This window comes from Salminus brasiliensis, chromosome 2, assembly GCF_030463535.1.
Source record: "Salminus brasiliensis chromosome 2, fSalBra1.hap2, whole genome shotgun sequence".
In the NCBI taxonomy this organism is placed as follows: Eukaryota; Metazoa; Chordata; class Actinopteri; order Characiformes; family Bryconidae; genus Salminus; species Salminus brasiliensis.
In genome coordinates, this window is record NC_132879.1 from 25272536 (window position 1) to 25292859 (window position 20324).

The 20324-nt window shown below is 40.5% G+C and overlaps 1 long non-coding RNA gene across 1 annotated transcript; it reads left to right on the forward strand.

Moving 5' to 3' along the window:
* The first annotated feature begins 231 nt into the window (after window positions 1-231).
* On the forward strand, window positions 232-18873 carry LOC140549954 (uncharacterized). Its single transcript, XR_011979038.1, has 7 exons — window positions 232-319; window positions 5253-5380; window positions 7307-7369; window positions 9260-9414; window positions 14126-14255; window positions 16836-16908; window positions 17252-18873. It is a non-coding gene; the product is annotated as an uncharacterized lncRNA (long non-coding RNA).
* The last annotated feature ends 1451 nt before the right edge of the window (window positions 18874-20324 follow it).

Consider the following 20324-nt stretch of genomic DNA (forward strand, 5'->3'; position numbering starts at 1 on the left):
TCCCTCTCTCTCCAGTCTTAACTCTCTAGCCTTGAGCCACCTCAACCTCCCCTTGCACCAACGAAGACACGAGAAGAATATCAGTGATTAAGGGACGGGAGGGGGGATCTTGGTTTGGGATGAGTTCAGACTGGTGTGTGTATGTGTGTGTTTGTATGGGAGAAGGGGGGGGGGGGGGGGCGAGTCCAGATATAGATCGTGACCCTCCCACCTAGTACAGTTTCTTGCATAGAGTTCCAAAAAGGGATTGCCAGAGATTTTTGTGGTGCAGTTTGACAAATGATTGCTATGATGTGGATATAGGAGCAGGACTTGCCTGGTAAGTAACATTCAGCTACCGATGCTTGTACCCCTACCCAGAGCAGGTCTCTTATTCTAAAGGAAGCAACGGGTGTCTGTCTGTCTGTGTGCGACTTTTATTTTGCTACGTGCCTCACGATTCCTCGGTATACTCGTCTGGTGAGGGGAACAGTGATTGGCTCCGTTGTTTTTGTTGTTGTTGTTGTATCAGACTGTGTTACGATACTTGTTGATGTTTTCTTGTAGATAACGATTTACTACAGATTTCATTTGTGGTAAAAATAACAATCAAATCTATGAATTAGAGTCAGTGTAGTGGCCGATTTGGGCTGCTTAAAGGTCTGAGACCACTTTAATATACAAAATGTGAGGAATCGTAGTTTATTTTGTTGATTTCTTTTTAGAGAGAGAGAGGGGGGGGGGGGGGGAGAGACCCCCGTGTCCTCACTCAGTGGTATCAGCCAGTGAACTCTCAGTGGTCATGCAATGAAATTGCTTCAGAAGCCTGTCATGTTGTTGTCGTCGTGTGGAGGGCGATGTGGTGCTCTCCTCTCTTGAATTACACAGTACAATATCGAGGGTGGTTTTGGTGGTACTGGTCGGGGGTTGGTGGGGTTTGGGGAAACTGTGTTGATAGTCTTGTCTTATCGGGATATGAGCACTGGTAGGATGCAGTGGGCTCTAAAAGGTCTGTCTTTGTGTGTGACCTGCAGTATACCGATTGCAATCTTCAACACACACATAGAGGCGCGCTCTCGCGCTGCATTAACGCATAGACATATGCGAGACGTGACTGGACAATAACGTTGGGTTCAAAAACAGCAAACTCTCGGTGTAATCAGAGCGTCTTACACGGAATTTGTCTGGTCATTTGCGCCAACTAGGATACAATTTGCCCCCCCCCCTCTCTCTCTCTCTCTCTCTCTCTCTCTCTCTCTCTTTCGCTCTCGCTCTCTCTCGTTTTTTTTTTTCCTTTTTTTCAAAAAGGGGGGTCCCTATATGAGCAAGACACCGATTGGTGGATGACGATTTTTGTTTGGTCCAATAAGATCCCTCGCTGCTCTCTATTTATTGCGAGCAGATTACAGACTGCTCTCTCCTCACCCAGAGCACTCTCTCTCCCTCTCTCCCTCTCTCTGCTTCTCTCTCTCTCTCCACTCTCTCCAGCGGCTTTATCTGCTCAGGTCTCTGCCGAGACGAGATCACGAACCAGGGGGATAGATGGCATTTACAACAGCAACAGAAAAAGAAGCATAGGGTAAAGAGAAAAGAAGACGGTGCGATTTTTCCCTCACTGCATATGTGGGAGCCGTGTGCTTTTTTTTATTTTATTTTTTATTTTTTTCTACTGAGGCTACAATCCACCCGATGCAGCTCGGTAGTCAGGAGCGAAGGAGAAATAGGAGGAAAAGAAACTATAGGAGTGATTTCAGTACCATGGACAGCGCTCGCGGGCAGATTACAGGCATTTGGATGCTGGCCGTTCTGAACCCCCCCCCCTCTCTCTCTCTCTTCTCTCTTTTACCCTCCTACCCTTCCACCCCCCCCAACCCCCCCTTCCACCCCCACCCCTCCGTGCTCGGTGAATGTGAATGAGTTGGAATACACTTCAGGCACGGAAAAGGCTTTCAGTGCCCCTCGCTTTGCCGATGTCTGGACACACGCGCGCGCGCGCACACACTCGGCGCGAGATTAGGAATTGAGCACGAGAGACCGTGCAAGAGGCACCTGGATGATGTCGCTGCTCTGCTCGATGTCGATGGACTTTACAAAAATCTGCACGGCTGGACTGACTGAGATCTGCTCTGCTCTGCTCTGTCTCTCGCGAATCTTTTTGCGGTCTGGGCTTGCTGTTCATAAGTATCTAGCTGGGAAGCCCTTACCCCAAAAAGCATTTGCGGAAGGCGCATTCAGCGAATTTACCCACAGAAGAGGCTCCATGAAAGACTGCTTAAAGACATTTACATTGAGAATTTACTTCTCAATCTTTATTATTATTATTATTGTTATTATTATTATTATTATTATTATTATTATTATTATTGTATTTCCATGTTAATATTGTTTTGAGAAACAGTGTCACCTCCGCCGTGTGTTACGGCTCTGATGTTGTGTAAAAGCCCAACTTCTCTCGCTCACTCGAGAGTTTTTCTGGCATCTCCAGTCGCCGGAGCGATTTCTCTCCCCCGTAAACACACACCACACTCTCTCTCTCTCTTTCTCTCTCTCTCTCTCTCACACACACACACACACACTCACACACACGGCCGCAGAAAAGTCACCCAAACAACATCCCACTTCCACCACCTCCAGTAGTCCGCACGTGGGAAAACAGAGAGGTCCATTCGGGGAGGAGGAAGGGGGGGGGGGGTAAAGGAGGGGGGCATCGTTTGTGTACTATTCACTTTTGAAACCAAACACTGGCGAAATGACCCCACCCCTTTTGCAACAACATATAGGTTACACTTTTTAGCCACTGTTGTTGCACACACACACACACACACACACACACACCAGTAGATTTTGAATTATCAGCATATAGATGACAGGGTGCCAACGTGTGGCAGCGCAAGCGTCACCGTGAGTCTGTACGTCATGATAGGGGCCCTGAGAATACACCAATCCCTCCAATATTTCCCCGTCTCTCCCTTTCTTCCTTTCCCTCTTTCTTTCTCGCTCTCTCCCTCACGCTCTCTCTCTCTCTCTTTCACACACACAGTCTTACAAGCAGTTGTAACATCGCTATGAAAATATCTGACTCCCCCTTCATTCAGTAACGCCACACACTGCTTATAATAAAGGTTCTAATAACTACAGGCAAATGACAAATAACTGTACAGAGCCATGCAAGGGAGTTTCTCTCTCTCTCTCTCTCTCTCTCTCTCTCTATCTATCTATCTATCTATCTATCTATCTATCTCATGGGTGAGTATGTGTGTGTGTGTGTGTGTGTGTGTGTGTTAATATATAATGACCACAGTAGCCTATACAAGACATGGCCTCAACGTGTCTAAGGACCGTTCACGACTTACATAACACGTGGAGTTTTTGTTTCTCGTGGCATCGACTTCGGAAAACGTGGCCACGATTTAACTCTGTTTTGTGTAATAACAAAACCTGTAGTAAAAATCATTTAGTAAAACAGACATAACAGGTAAAGTGTTCGTTTTGAAAGGGGGTCTCCTCATGGTTTTGGTCACACCACTGACTTTTTTTTGGGCCGTAAGACTTCAAAAACGTCACTCCCTCAAGTCAGCGTAAATGATACGTAGCCCCCAGTTTCATTACAACTGGAGAGCGAGCTGTAACTCGCGCGCTCAAGTCTGTCTTCACTCGTGTAAAAGAGCTAGTAACCCCCCCCAGATCTGGAGAAGTCTGCCCAGTGTGTGACGTAAGCTATTGTATCAGCCTGTTGGGTTGAGTTCACTCAGATGGGTGATGCGTGACGACGGCCTCCAATAAACCGAGTTTGACTTTGATTCATTTCTGGACGTTTGCATAAACGTGCCTACGTCATCCGTACCAGTTGATCAATGAAAAGGAACGAGGGAGGCCCGAGCCAGTCAAACCCAGAGCTCCCCTTATTAGCCCATGTCTGAACAAACCCGGCCAAACAGGTAACAGCTTATATTGAACAAACGACCCCCAAGGAGCCCAAAAATGCCCGGAACAGCCCCCAGAGAAGTGCTGTCTGTGCGCACAAAAATCTGGAGCTCCTCACAACTGTCACGCGTTTTAATTGTAAAAGAACACAGTGATTAAGACAAACAAAACATATGTACGTGCAACCCCTCTGTGGAGGCCCTTCAGAGAGAAAATCAATGACGTCAAAATTTCTCCAACTCCAGACAACGCATCAATGTGTATTTACATATGATATACCAATCACACTGCGTCACCAGCCCTCTTAGCTGGTGTACATCTATGAAATACCCCCAATAACCCTTTTAATTGGGTTTAGACACATTCCTCACAGAGCTGAGGGATGTAGGAGTGTTTGACTGACGAGGCCACGTTTGTCTCACATATCATGAGATGAACGTCACTGTTCAGAGATAACATCTCTCAGGCTTTGGGTTAAAGTGCTGTATTCATCAGCTGTCATTACTGGTGAGTTTGTGCGTGGTCTGAAGTTACGGTGCAGAAAAGTTCCTCGCCGCCTCTCCTTCATTCCGTCCCTCTCTCTGCGCCCTTGATAGTAAACACAATTTCTAGTCTGCCCAAAACAACAACAAGGGTCAGAAACTGTATGATCAAACATCTGTTTTCATAATGAACCTGTAATATCCCGTCAGATGAGCACCGTTAGGTTTGCTTGCGGAGGGTCCGTCTGACCCTCCAGTACTAAAAATAGACCAAAAAGCATTGGGCGAGCCACGGAGACGATACTGTGTGCTGCACAAAAACAATAACACACATTTCAGAGCTGACAACAAACAGCAGAAGAATTGTAGTCGAACTACCAAAGACCTGAGTCACCCAAAAGCAGCCCTGAGTTAATGGCCCCGCGCGCGCGCTGAGCTGTGTGTGACAAAGCTGTGTGCGAGGACCCCACACGCACACACGCACCATAAAGCACATGGTAATGTGAACACAGACACAGACAGGCACGAGCCCGTGTATGTCGAGACTACAGGCATTGTTGAGAAATTGAATAACCTTGCGTTTGTGTGTGTGTGTGTGTGTGTGCATGTGTGTGTGAGACGCAATACGTGGCTCGTGACTCTGTGATTTAGGCTACTAAAGTTGGTGGTATCAGTCCCCCCTTTTCTTCTACTGGAACATCTGCCAATCCCTCATTGTGTGTTTTCAGAAATTCATTCATGGCCATGCTTTTTTTAGGGGTCTCATTCATGCAATTGGTGATCTTGCAGAACAGCCCCCTCTCCCCTACCCCCCTTCACTCATTCACTTGTGTACATCTAAATCTGTATTTTTGGCTTCCTTTGCAGTATAACTTGGACAGGAACCTTGAGAAGTTTCTCTACTGCCTTTGAAAGATGTTGCTGGATCTCAGGCCGTTCAGCGTCTCGCTCGTGCTGCCCCATCCACTTCATCCACATCAGCCACATCAGCCACTGTGAGTTCTCCTACTTTTAGTACCTTTTCAGGTTTGCTTTTACCATTTCCCCTTCTGCTTCTGCTGCTTCTGTATGTAACTGTTCACAATGCATAGCTGCTGTAAGCACAGGTAGTCCTACAGGAAACCAGTGCAACCAAGTGCAAAACCACTACGGGACTGGAAATCTGTTTGTTAGCTTGTCATTAGCTTGTTTCTTGATTCTGGCTTAAAAGAAACACACACAGTTAATGTAGAATGCCTGTAGTGTCTGCCATGGCTCCACATTGTGAAGGACGTCATAAGACAGTGAGGGTATGAAGCTGGGTGTGGTCCTGAGAGCCCTGTTTTTGTGAGGTTTCTGGAACGCTGAACAGGCCGAAGAGTTGATGTGGCTCGTGAACAGTGAACAGGGTTAAATGTGCGGATATTTTTGGTAGAAGATGAGCTAATGTGCACTTTTACACTGTCGTGACGGTCAGAGGAAGAGAGGGAGAGCGAGAGTGAGAGAGGACTGAATCACATTTCATCCTTCATCAATTATAACTTTTATGTTTCATACAATTTATTCCTGCACATTTATAAAAAAACAAAAAAAAACAGAATACTTATACATGTGCTTTAGTTACGCCCTCACACAGTTTTATACACACACACAGACACACACTTGCAGGCACGTACGTATTCAGGTACGTACTAACTCATACACACACACACACACACACACACACACACACACACACACACACACACACACATGCACACACACACACACACATACACACTCATTCAAACACACACACACACACACACACACACACACACACACACACACACATACAGTATGTATATCAAGTTCTGAGCTGATAGTAAACATGTGCTGTGGTAGCAGAGCTGGATATCTTGACTTTTTTTTTAAGACAATCAAAACATTTTATTTGTGCCTGAATGGAACAGCATCTGTAAGGCTATGAAGTTCTGGTCCAGTCGAGATCATGATCTAATGAGCTGCTGCAACAATTGGTGTATGTGTGATTTGTCTGTCTAACAATATCTCATATTACACTTCTCAAATTATGCTACTGTATGTTCATGTATATAGTACACCAGAATTGGAATTTCTGATACAGCTGTAAGGGTGTGGTACACCACCTCATCCAATCCACCATGTCAGATTGCCAGCTTGCCTCAGAGAAAGTCTAAAGGTGGTGTACAGCTTTATATATATATATATATATATATATATATATATATATATATATATATATATATATATATATTAATTCACTAATAAGAGCCTTCAGGAAGAGCAGGATGGAGGTTACACCAGACGTAGACTGACAGCATTAAGAAGTGAGAGCTCCACACGGTTGGGATTAGTGCGACTCTTTACAAACTGTACTAAAAGTGCATTCCAGAATCTATCAAATACTTTCAAATACATTATTATTTAACTGTTTCTTCATTTATTTAACCTTAAATGTTTTCTTTGCTATTGTGAAAACATTGTGACTTCATAGGAACCTGTTGAGGTGTGGTCACATGCTCAGACTTCTCTGCCTTTATTTAAGCTTCAAGGTGGACCCTGGAGAGAAACTATGTAAACTAGAAGATACAGTACGTTCTGCCCGCATGGTTTAGAATGAGTTCCTATCTCCTGCAAAGTAGTTAGATGCAAAATTTAGCATTTCTGTCCCAAGTTACTCTGACAGTCGTCTGTAACAGTAATCATGATTTAGATCATTCAGTATCTGTGTTGAAGAAAAGCTGTAGATGAAACTGTAGGTGCTTGATGGTGTAGTTCCTACTGTAGAGTAATGTCAGCCAACCCCAGCTCAAATGTAAAAAAAAACACTGTTCATGAATCTGTTTAGAGTTGCTTTAATGTAAAACTAAATTGCAGCTTAAATATTTTCACTGTGTTTCTCAATGTGTGTCTTCATTTAGATGGACAGACCCTGGGGCCTGAGGAAACACCTGTTCCCTGCTTCTGTCTTCAGTCAGTCAGGGGTATGGTGGCCTTCAACATTTGAATACTTCTTCTCGACTGTTTCATTACTTTATTTTACGTTTGTCTTTGAGTTGGGAGATGTATTCAGCACTCATATTAGCAAATGCTGAACTCTACTGGCGTGCTTTATTTCTACATTTATCATTTATTTTAGTTTTTACTTAAACCTTTAAACAATGACAGAGATTCAGACACTAATAGGAACAGTGTGTGATTCAATATGGACAAGGGCATTGGAGACGTTTCAGTTTGTCCAAGTTATATTTCATCCTATTGCTGGACAGATAACTGTTTATTTATTTTATTTTAGTTTTAATTGTAGTTTTATTGTTTGATGCTCATTTATACCTTCATACTTCAACTGAGACGCTGGCTGCTTTGTTATTTCTCTGATATATGAAATCAGTTTTTGTCTGTTATCCTCAAGCAGAAGACTGCTTCATTTCTTTTATTTGATAGTGTATTTTATTCTTTGTTTCTACCTTTATGTAGTGATAGTTCATTACTGACAATGGACCCTTCATTACCTCTCCCAGTTCAATTTCATTTGTTATCCTAGAACTGCATTGTTGGCCGTGTTAAAACTGAACTTTCATGGGGGTTTTTTTGGCCTGTGTGAACACTTATTGCTGTTTATCTCCATAAGCAAGACTGATGAGCAGATTTACTGTAGGATAGCAGATTGCTCTCTACAAGCTTGAGCATATGACTCAGGGAAGGTGTGAGGAATGAGTCAGAATCAGGCGGGGTCTGAGGAGGGAGGGGGTCCTCTGCTACCTGTGAGGGGGTCCTGTGACGTGACGGGATAAGGCGAACCAGACCATGACAATCCATACATCATCAAACACAATAATCATGCTGACAGTAGTAGCGTTAACACACACACACACAGACGCCATTTTAGAGGATCACACTGCAGCCATTTGTTGTATTCGAGCCACTGCAAACACAGTGTAAGAGCGTTCCTGCGTCCATTACCACCCCCTAACCTCTGCTTCTTCACTGGCAGTTTTACATGAAGTCTCTGTGTTTTGATTCTTATTGAAACAGTTGGAAGAAAAAACTTCTGATTGCACTTTTGAAGAGTTTGGATTGGACGTTAGAAGCACACCAGCAGAGGACATTCAAACAGGATTCAAATAGGAAATGTAAAGAAAATAGATTTCTATGAAGTTACTTTTCAAATTCAAACATTTGATTTGATGGTATTGAATTTAATGGCTGATTATAGGTATTGTTTCAATAACATTCTCAGTGGATAAATGGCTAAATGAGTTAGCTTCAAAAGGTTTGACATTTTGCCAAGCTCATTTATAATTTTCATCCACATGACTATTTGATTTCTACACATTCATATTATATAGGAATTAATGATGGTATATGGACACGAAAACTGATAACAGACATTTTGGTAGTTGAAGACATCCCTCTTTCATATACATTAAACAGCACAACCACACTCGCACCTTTACCTTACAACAAATATTTACTCTATTTTTACTAACGATGATAAAAGGCACAGGAGATGCATTCAATTATCACATTATATCATAATCAAACTAATGAAAGAATCAGAGTTGCTGCAGAGTGGCACGAGCAGCCATGCAATGTGTATTACTGCTTCAGCTAAGGTTCACCAGATACCTTAAGATTTAATATACTGCACATGAAAGTTTACATTTACACGTTATACTGTTATGTGTATAACATTTATAATATTATTATAAATGTGGATGAAAGTCACTAAATCAGTCCTGCATTTCAGACGTACAGCTGGAGATTCAGAGCAACAGTAAATGTTATTTGTTTGAAAGCTTGTGTAAAAGATGATGACGATGATGATGATAAGTGTCTGTGCATTTACTAATGGGTGTTTTTTTTTATTGTAGGACATTTGTGAGTGAGAAGAGGTCCAGGCCACAGCAGGATGGGTGCAGTACCACATCATGTTCCTTCAGAAAGAGAAGAGACAGGCCGAGGGAGGATAAGGGCGTGTGCTGACATCCAAAATAAAGTGGATGAATCAGTCATCACAGTTATCACAGTTAGGTATCACCTCCCGCCCATTTAGCTCTAAGCAAACAAAGAGTGAAAAAATAGAGGATGCTTCAAAATGCAGAACATATTTAGGCTTCAACTGGTTTGTCTCAGCCTGACAGTTTTTTACTCATTTACAAGTACAAAATGTGTAAATATTAGTGCATTCTGTGGTTCTGTATTGTAAAAGACTAATGTCATTTCTTTAAAAGAATCAGGGCTCCCACATTAGCATGCCTTTTTTAAACAGAAAACACAATTCACCCAGCTTTGAAATGACATAGTCCATATTAGCATGTTCCTACTAAACTTTAGAAAATTCCTTTTTACTATAGTAGTAATTTAGAAGTACATTTATATTTAGGATAGGGCTTTCTGAAAAGGGGGCTAAAGGAATGATGCCACAAAATCAAATGAAGACAATAATTCCTCATGTTAAATGAGAGAAGGTTTCAGTTTCATATTTTATTATTTTATTACCTATATAATTTACTGGTAATATGAAATATATGTTCCATAGTCTCAACTGTTGATCTGTGTAATGTGAGACATCAATAGATTAATGGTACATTTCAGAAAATTCCAAACATTTCAGATTTCTTAGCAGTTCAGCTAAAACAATGAGAATATAATTCACAGACAGCTTAGAAATATTGTAATAATGATAGAAAAGGCTCAGAAGAGCCCTGTACCTCTGGAGAGAGTAGGGGCATTAATAGAAACACAAAAGAAGAAGCAGAAGAAGAAGCAGTACCTTCAATCTCAGCTCATTTAATATACAGTTTAGCATGAATGAGAGATTCATTATTAAAATAACTAATATAGCAAATGAAATCATTTGTATGTCAGATGGGCTTCAGGAAACAATATGTATAAGATCATTTATACAACAACTATACTCTAATAATTATGGTGCCAGTTACCCTCTTAATATAGGTTCTTAGATGGTTTTTAGGGAGTTTCTTAATTTGAGTTATCAATTGGATAGAACTTTCACATTCTGTGGAACCTCTTTACACTCACACATCTCATTTACAACAATGTGTGATCTAGTGAAAGGTTATAAGGAGAACCAACAGTGGTGCTTCAAAGGCATTGCTTTATAGACTATACCCTTCTTGGCACCTTCAGTTTTTGTATGTTACAATAATTTTAAACACAATGAAATTTCTGTTAAATGAGTCTCCAATTCTCCAATCAATTCAAAGAGCTATACTGATATAATTGCTATAGCAAATGGAATTATATTTAATGTTAAGTGAGTTCAAGGACAAGATTAAACCTACATGCTGTGCCAGTTAAGCCAGTGCAATGATATATATATATATACATACTCCTGAGTGTCAGCTGCTTGTAGAATAAAACAATTAGACAGACCATTGACTTTAAACATGAGAGGGCATGCTATAAGAATAGCAGTGAGTGTATAGTCCATAGTTGTACATTAACAAGTTTCTTTTATACAGAAAATACAAAGCTGTGACATACATTCCAAACTATTGGGTCAAACAGGCTCCATTCTGAGTCTGGTGTAATCATTCTGAGACAGATTGGGTCTGTGTGAGTTTATTGAGATAGAATTTGAGATGTTTTTGTGGAGATGGTCTAATTGTGCTGGTACAGAGAGACAGCTATAGCCAGATCCTCCGCCAGGAGCATCAGTGTATGTGTGTGTGTATTATGGATGTTAAATGAGTGATTGTGTGTGTGGAGGGCTAAAAAGAGACAAACGTATGCATCCCTGTATGCTAGAGTAAGAATGTGCCTGTGTGTGTGTGTGTGTCTCTGTGTGTAGTAGGGGTTGAAAACTGATGTAGGAGCTATGTGCTAAGTTAAACACAGACACACACACACACACACACACACAAACACACATACAGGTTTTATATTTTTGGCTATGGACGGGTGTGTAGATTTTGTACATTTGTTTGTTCTTGTATTTCTTTTATGTGTATCTGAAAGTGTGTGGGTTAAAGTTGTAGCTCTCTGCATGCTCTGTTGTTTGTACGAGTGTATGCCCATATTAAGATATGTGTGTGTATGCCTGTGTCTGCCTGACTGTCAGGTCAGTGTGTACTAGTTATATACATAAATATGCATGTTTATCCCTATTTATTTACTGTATATGTACATGTAGATTTCTAGCTTGACTGTTATGCATAAATGTCATATATGCAAAATGGTAACTTTACAGCAGCAGAAAAAATCCTTTGTAACTTTTGAAGGAAATCAATGTAGTTTTTTTAAATTATTTAAATTAATTTTGGAGAATTTCTATTGGCCCATTTATCATAAAATTTTGACACAAGGTAAAGAACTAGATTATTATTATTATGTCAAAAAGTGAAAAAAATAGATTCAAGATACAAAAATAGAGATACAAGGTTTATGTGTGACAGTCACAACATGTACATGTATATGTATATGTGTGTCAGAGAGAGAGAGAGTGTGTGTGTGTGTGTGTGTGTGTGTGTGTGTGTGTGTGTGTGTGTGTGTGTTGGGCTTATCACTAACAAACTGTGAGGCAGAGCAGTTTCAGCATGAGTGTGTCAGACAGAGGAATGTTCAGTGGGGATGATTACAGCAGGCAGTGGGACGCATTCTAAACATCTAATGTAGCTTTACTACATTCAGAATTATTTAACCATTCAACTGATTTTTTTTTAAACAGCGCTGTAAAGATGAGAAAATGAGGAGGCTCAGGAACGTCTCTGATCATAACGTCGGATTCACAATCTTCATGTAATGCACAGTTCTTTAGTTAGTGCTGGACATGAATAGTGGACAGTGCAGAGAGCATTTAAATGATGAAGATTTGAGGATTTGTGAGATTAGATTATTTGAGGAAATATGAGTTTAGGACATTTTTTAGGAACTATTACTTTAGGAACTATTTCTTGTAGGAGAATATCATATCTTGATAAGGAATATCATACTGATAAGAAGAAAATATCAATCTGTTACAACACAATTGTTTGCGAGTAAGCTTAGAAATACATGTCTGGGTTACAGTGTAGCTTATATGTGATATTCGTCAGACAGAGATTAGAGAGATCTCATGAATTGTTTAATGTGCACATACGTATTAGTGATTATTATGAACATAAAACATGCTCTCTGACCACTCAGAGTCTGTGTGTGTGTGTGAGAGAGAGAGAGAGAGAGAGAGAGACGGAGAGAGAGAGAGGGGGGACATAGAAATAGACAGGGTATCGTAGAGACTTTTACCCACATGTGTTGTGTGTTTACATCTTGTGTGTGGAGGTGAGCATGGTGCGTATATGAAGCTTAGTGTGTGTGTGTGTGTGTGTGTTTACAAAATTTGCGCAGCCCGCTCCCAAGACGTACGCATGCATTAAGGCAGAGGGCGAGGAACAAACTGCTGAGACTTTTCACAGCCGATCCAAACTTTGCACAATACGGTATAATTATGGCATCAGGAATGATTGTAGATTTACAGTAAATCTCCAGTTTTATGCCCTTTTTTCCTGAAGGGTCAAATAGGCTGATGAAAGGCTGGACTCCTGAACTGTCAGCAAGAGACAGGCAACCAAAACAAGTTCTCAAATTGCTCAAACTTAAGATCATATTGAAGAGTATTAGGAGTGTTTTTATGTTGGTCAGGGTGGGGAATTTACTGTCCAGCTGCAGATGAGTTGTATTAGATTTTAAAACACATTGTTTCGGCCTGAAGAGACAGTTCAGACATACTATAGCTTAGTTTCACTCAAGCATACACTGTCTTGTAGCTGAGGCTATAAATGTTGAGAGTAAAGAGTCTATATTGAATAGATATTCATTTAATTACACTGATATTTCTGGGCAAAATGCTGCTTAACGTTGATCCCACACTGTTTTTTTGTTTGGTTGTTTTTTTTTACTCTGTTTATAGTAAAACCCCAATAACATGAATGGCATCCTAAAGTCTGCTAAAATCTCACTGTTAGATAAAGTCTGTTTAATGGAGTAGTGTTTGATACATCGGGATGCCTATGAGGGCTATAAGCAGTTTATTATTTACGCTGTCTGACTTTACTGAGTGTGTGTGTGAATGGGGGGTGATGGGTGAATGTGACTGTATTTACAGTATATATATATGTATATATATATATATATATATATATATATATATATATATATATATATATATATATATATATATATATATATATATATATATACATATATATGTGTATGTGTATGTATGTGTGTGTAAGCATACATGTGTATGAGTGTGTGTTCATGTAAACAAAACTATGTCTCAATGTCTGTTGATTCCTTTATATTCATTCATGTGTGCCAAATTAGGCCCCTGTAATTTATATAGTTTTTCATTCGTTTTTGCACAAATATGAGCAACATAAGCAGACATATCTGGTGGTGACACGTATTTCCAGCTCTGAGTACAGATACGTTATATCACTCTGCTCTCTGTCTCTCTCCTGTGCTGCGTCTGTACAGTTGAATGGACAGCTGAATACACAGCAACATGAAAACAAAAAAAATGTATTTAAATAGCTGGACACATGTGGTCGAGAGCCTTTGTCACCTCATACGGCTGAAATGTGTAAGCATATAAGGTTATATAAGATATTTACAATTCTGCTTGGGTTGCTCTAAGACTGTAACATAAGTAAAGGGGGCTAGTATTGAATATTATAGACAGCCTGTTTATTTAATAATAGAACTGACAGTCTTGTGTGGCGTTGTTTTCACAGAGCAACTATAAGGACATTTCTAAACATCTGCCAGAAGTCGGATTCACCCAGATTCATTCCGTTTCAGTGGTCTCTGTTCCATATCTAAAGTGGATATTTCAGCGCCACAATTCAGGAGCGGGACAGTAAGGTATGTAAACCTCTATTTGTATAGCGTTTGTGTTGGAGTAGTTGGTTAGCCAGTGGCTGGTGGACATTGCAGAGTTGCAGTGACGAGGAGGTTTTGTTGCGACGTCAGTTCAGAGTGAACTGCCAGGGCCTGTAATCTAGATGCTGTACAAAGAAGTAAAGATTAATACATTTAGGAAGGCTTTTAGGTTTATTTAGATTAATATGTATTTTCTGGGCATAAATGCCATGTGACAGTTTATAGACACATTATAAACATATTATATCGAGCTGTGTCACACCCCAAACTGTGAGAAGAGCTCTATTACAGTTTTTAGAAAGCTATTATAATTGTGCGGTCATACAGTATGAACCAGAAGGGGCGGTTTTGTGGGTTATCTGACCGTGGAGTTAAAGAGGAGATAAAAAGATACAGACAGGCTGATCAGCACAAGCAGCTTTTCCAGCGTACGGACAGTTCAGCAGTGTACTTGTGTGTGTGTGTGTGTGTGTGTGTCAGGTTTAGTCTGTTATGGTTTATGCTTGTAAATAAATGTGTGCACATATCTAAGGTATATAAGTGTAGTATATATACAGAGGAGAGTGTGTGTGCTCAATTTTTAATGCAATGCACTGTATGAATGTATATGTTTCTGTGTGTGCACATATGTGTGTGTGGCTATGTGACATATTCTGTTATTGCGTATGTATTGATATACAGAATAGGGTGTATAAGTGTATATAGATAAGTGTGTGCATTAGGATATTGTGCTTAAAAGAGAGAATTAGAGTGTGTGCATGTGTGTGTGGCTGTTTGAGACAGTAGCTGTGTGTATGTGTATGTGTTCGTGTGTATGTGTCTGTGTGTGTGTGTGTGTGTGTGTGTGTGCGTGTGTGTGTGTGGTTTAGTTCATGAAGCTATGCGTTTGAATATGAGTGTGTGTCTATATAGTGGGTACATGAATTTATAAGGAGTGTGTGCTCTATTTTTCTGTGCATGAAAAGGTGTGTGTGTGTGTATGTGTGTGTAATGGTCGTTTAGTGTGATTCATAAAGTTTGTGTGCGTATATGTGTAAGATTTGTATGTATGCATGTGTGTAATGGTTCAAACTGTGTCTTTTAGTCTATTTCATAAAGTACATTTTGTGTGTGTGTATGTGTGTGTGTGTGTGTGTGTGTGTGTGTGTGTGATTTTGTGCATGAGACCATGATCAACGTCACATAGATTTGTGAATGTCTTTGTGTGTGACTCTAATTGTGTGTGAATGTATTTGTGTCCTTGTGTGTGTGTGTGCTTTGTTCTGTCATTAAAAGAGTGTGTATCAGAGTGAAGTGAGGATGTGTGTCTGTGCGCTCGGGACAGACGGAGGAGCACATGTTCTAGCTAAGATTACTGAGGGTGCCGTGAGGAGTGCCATCATTGTAAATATGTTTGGCCAGTTCAGACTAAGATTCACATTTAGCCTTAGCTCCATGTGAGCTGTTTAGAACATGCTTGTGTGTGTATACCTGTTTTAGATGCATATAAAGCAGAAGGGCCTAAAAACTGTCCGAACCTCCCAACAACCTCTGTAAGGACAGGCCTTGTCTATTGTGCGGCAGTTGTTTTTTTTTCACTGATACAACAGTGAAAGCGTGTACCTGCTCTAATACAGGAATATGTATGTGTATCCTCTCTTTCTGTTTAATCAGAGTATGTTCTGGTACTGCATTTTCATCAGAATGTCAGTCACTGTAGTGGAAAAGCCATGTTAAATCAGGGTTCTGTTCACATAAACTTGATGATTTCTTTGGAAGCCATTAGCCATCTTAAAGCGTATTTTGAAATATATGGATATGCTTTTAAGCTTGTATGTGCTCAACGCTCAGGCAGAATATATTTTCTTAATCATTGCAACAGTACATTTGTTAGAAAGATAGAATGACAGAATGCCCAAAATTACAGAATTGTATTTGAATGATTAATTAGATAAAATGCTAGTATGGTCGTATAGTGTTAGTTTATAATCTTAATCTGATAAAACTGTTACTACAAAAGTTGGACTGAAGGGCATGATTCTTGTATGTAAACCATGCATGCTGGCATACTCCTTATCTACAATGTGGGTGTACGTACATCAGAGACAGTGTGTGTGTGTGTGTGTATGTGTGTGTGTGTGTGTGGTGTGTATATACCGTGTTACAATATCGCTCATAACAACAGTGTGAGCAATATTATGTGTGTGACTGTGATGCACAGTGCATGTATATATATATATATATATATATATATATATATATATATATATATATATATATATATATATATACATACACACATATACTGTCTGTACCTCCCTGTCTGTGTGTTTATATGGATTACATGTATCTTTCTGTCCATATTTGTGTGCACGTGCATCTTCCTGGCTGTGTGTGTGTGTGTGTGTGTGTGTGTGTGTGTGTGTGTGTGTGTGTGTGTGTGCCTGTGTCTGTCTGTCTGAAAATATCTGTCTGTATGTCTGTGTATGTGTATATTAGTAATAATGAACTGGATGTATTCAGGCTGATATTATTACATGAGCTGACCGAGCTTTTGTGTATGTTTTGTTTCCTTTGTGTCAGAATGCTCGTCCTGATCATCGCTCCAGTGGTCCTGTATCTGTAGAAATCTGTAGAAAGTGGACAATATAAGCAGGTATGTCCAGCATTAGCAGAGTCTATATTTAGCAATGTTTCCATTACATGCTGGGGCTGAGTAATGTAAGTGGCTGCATGTATGTGCACAACACAGCAGCAAGTAATCATATTACAGTTATTACATTTTAAATGCAGGAATATAGTCATTGTGGATGGAAGTCTAAAATGTAGGATTCATCATTTTCGTGTGAGTTGTGAAATTATGACCAGATCATCACTCCTCCATGTGTTTATTCGTTTGATTCATGAAATGCAATTGTTGAGTATATAAAAGTACAGCACAAATGAAGAAGGAAATAGTTAACCCACTTTTTTCCACTTTGTTTTTTGTGTTTCTACAGATAAAGAACGTGGGAAATGCGCTCGTGAAAAGGGACAGGCTCAGGGATATGTCTGTTTTCTGCGTGTGGCGAACATTGGATTAAATAAGGAGCCATTTGTCAGGTATTTAATGTTTAAAGCTCTGTTTTTAAAGGGCGTGTTTTTGGCACAGCAGTTCGTCGAAATTATCAACGCTGTCGTTTTCTTGTCATTTGTGGTGCATAATGTTGTTTCGTGGCATTGCGACAAATATAAGTAACCCGAATCAGGTGAGAACTAGTGCGTAATGTAATCTATGTGCGGTGAGGTAAAGACACTGATGACTGTGTTAACCGTTGATGAATACAGTCAGCTGAGTTTGAGTGGCTGGGTCACGACTGCGTGTGCGCCTGACTGGTCTTTATGTGGCCCATGTTGAATGGCAGGAACGTATAGAATAAAAAAATGCCACCTGATCATTTAGACTTGGATGTATAGTCTCCACTATTTTCTTACATGGCAGAAAAGTGGCGTGTGTGTGTGTAAAGTTTTAAATAGACGTGTTATGACGGTGCGTAAAGACGCGTCTCTGAAGCTGTAGACTGAACGTAATGTCACGACTGTATTTGGAGATGCGTTTTAAGACAAGAGAACCTATGTCAGATATTTTACCTACACAGTGTCTCGCTGTAATTTTATAAACGGTTATCTTGAGGGCTTTTGTACTGTGTTGGAGGGGTAGAGAGCTGTGTGTGAGAAAGATCCACGCTGTAATGAGTTTGAAAGTGTCGCTGTCCACTGCTTCTGGTGCTGATATGGGCGCACTCCGAGGGCCAGCTGCCACTCAGCCAAGCTCTTTAAGCACGTATTTAATTTACACGTGTTATCTCTATAGACTTGATTTTAAGTAAAAAATAAATCATCATCATAATAATTAATATGTTTTTTATTGTCTGTTTTGATTCAAACTGGTACATTTTAATATAGTTTTTAACGTAATTTTCCAGGAAACCTAAAGCAGGCTTTGGACGCAGTATAAAGATGAAGGTTAAGACAAACTTGTGAATGCGTCGATACTTTAGGGGGTGGTGAAAATATGGGAAAGTGCACGTAGGGTTTCGATGGAGTTACCTTACCTATATTAATATGAATGATTTTATTTTGCATAAAAATAACAGGAGACACACCGTGAAACAAAGCCACGTCTGAATGTCTGAGCACACACTCTTCAGTCCAAACAATAGACAGTAGTAGCAGCAGCAATGTCTCGAAAAAATATGTATAATGTATATATCCTAATATATACGTCTTTTCCCAGTTTTGTAGTTGTGGTTAAATGAGCTAACTGTTATGTTTTACTGGGCTAGTTTAAAAGTTGAAGTGTAAACACTGTGATTTTGAAGGTACAATTATTTCTGTAACAGCGTTTCTGTGCACTCAAAGCTCTGATGTACCAAATAGAGACAGATATTAAAAAAAAAACATTTGAATGCTTTTGTGAAATTAGTTTAAGCTCACATTTGAACTATGCATTTGATCTAGTGTGTGTATACAAATTCTAATGTGTGAACATGTGCTGCTTTTACGTATTTGGGTGTGTTGACAGTGTGGTGACATTGTCATGCTTATGTAAAACACTGCTTTTATGCTTGTCTGTTTTGCTGTCGTATTTCTGATAAAATAAAAAGTTAAAAAGCTCATAATTGTTTCTGTTCAGTCCTGGATCCTGTTTTTTTTTTTTTTTTTTTCATTTGTGTCCCGAATGAGTCTATATTAAACCTGTTTTCTGAGGTGTGTAGTTATTTCAGCTCACTAAACATATTAAGCATTTCCACCAAACTGTCCGCAAAGACAACACAAAGCAGAGTTTGGGCAAAGTGTCAGTGTGTGAAAGCCTGGGGTATCACTGTAGAACCAAAATGCTAAATAACACTGGTCATATGATTTAGTCCAGAGAACCCATGGTTTTTTTGTACTCGGCAGTGTGTGGGGGGTCCATTTCCTGTGTTCACATCGAGGGGGTCATCTTCACACGCTCAATTTTTACGTTAAATGTTAGCTAGGTCGTGATGAGAGTGGGGTGGGAATGGCGACAGGACATGTGTGTCTTGTGTAAGAGAGAAGCTGCTGTGGTGTGAAGGAGACCCTGGAGCTGCCCAGCTTTCCTAAACCGGGAATATCTGTCATCTTTAAATCTGACACGCTTGCAGCATGTTGTGTTCCTTAAAGTCTGTGGCAGCTTTTACAAGCCTCGGTGTGTGAGAGTAGCGTTCATATCACGAAATGTTTTTAACGCTGCTCCTCAGCTCTGCTCTGCTCTGCTCCCCTCTCTCTCTCTCTCTCTCTCTCTCTCTCTATCTATCTCGCTCCCCCAGTGTTTACATAATCCCAGACTCGCTTCCGTGTTTGGAAAACCTAGATACCACCAGCTTCTCGCGAGATTTCAGGCGAGAGGAGCACCTGGTAATTGTAGTTTTTCTCCTCCGTCGCTGAAAATAATCTGTAAAGGCGTACAGCGTCTATATTTCCTAACTGATAATAGGCTATGGGGTTTCTCAAGCCTCTGCCGTGTGTTCTCGTCCTGCCTTTAAGTCAGTAGCGGAAAATACCGTCATGCTCCAAATCGGTCGACTTGTTTTTTTGGGTGCCCTATGAGTCATATCTGAGCCAGCACCCGTGAATGAGCATGGACGGTATGCCTCTCACCGAATAGCATCTCTGAGAGATCACACGAAAGGCGGGAGAGCAGAGGCTCTTCCATCCAATGGGCGAAAAGCTTCATTCATAAAATAGTGGGGGCTGATAAGTCTAAAACGTGGATTTGGAGGTTTCATAATCCTGACTGAAACGAGAAAACCTCGTTCTGAATCCGAGCCAATGGGTTCGCTCGTATGGAGGTTACCGGGACAAGTGTCCAATCAGGGCGCGAGCCGCTGCCGCTCTCGTCCCGCCCCTCGCGAAGAGGCAATCTGATGAATGAGAGAGGAGCCCTCGTGATTGGCGCTGAAATTAACCAAAGAGTGGTAAGTTTCTGGTGGAGGATGGTAGTTTCGTCCAATGGCCGATGGGTGTGGGTGTGCCCGGGGCGGCGAGCGAGTAGGTGGGGGGTGTGCA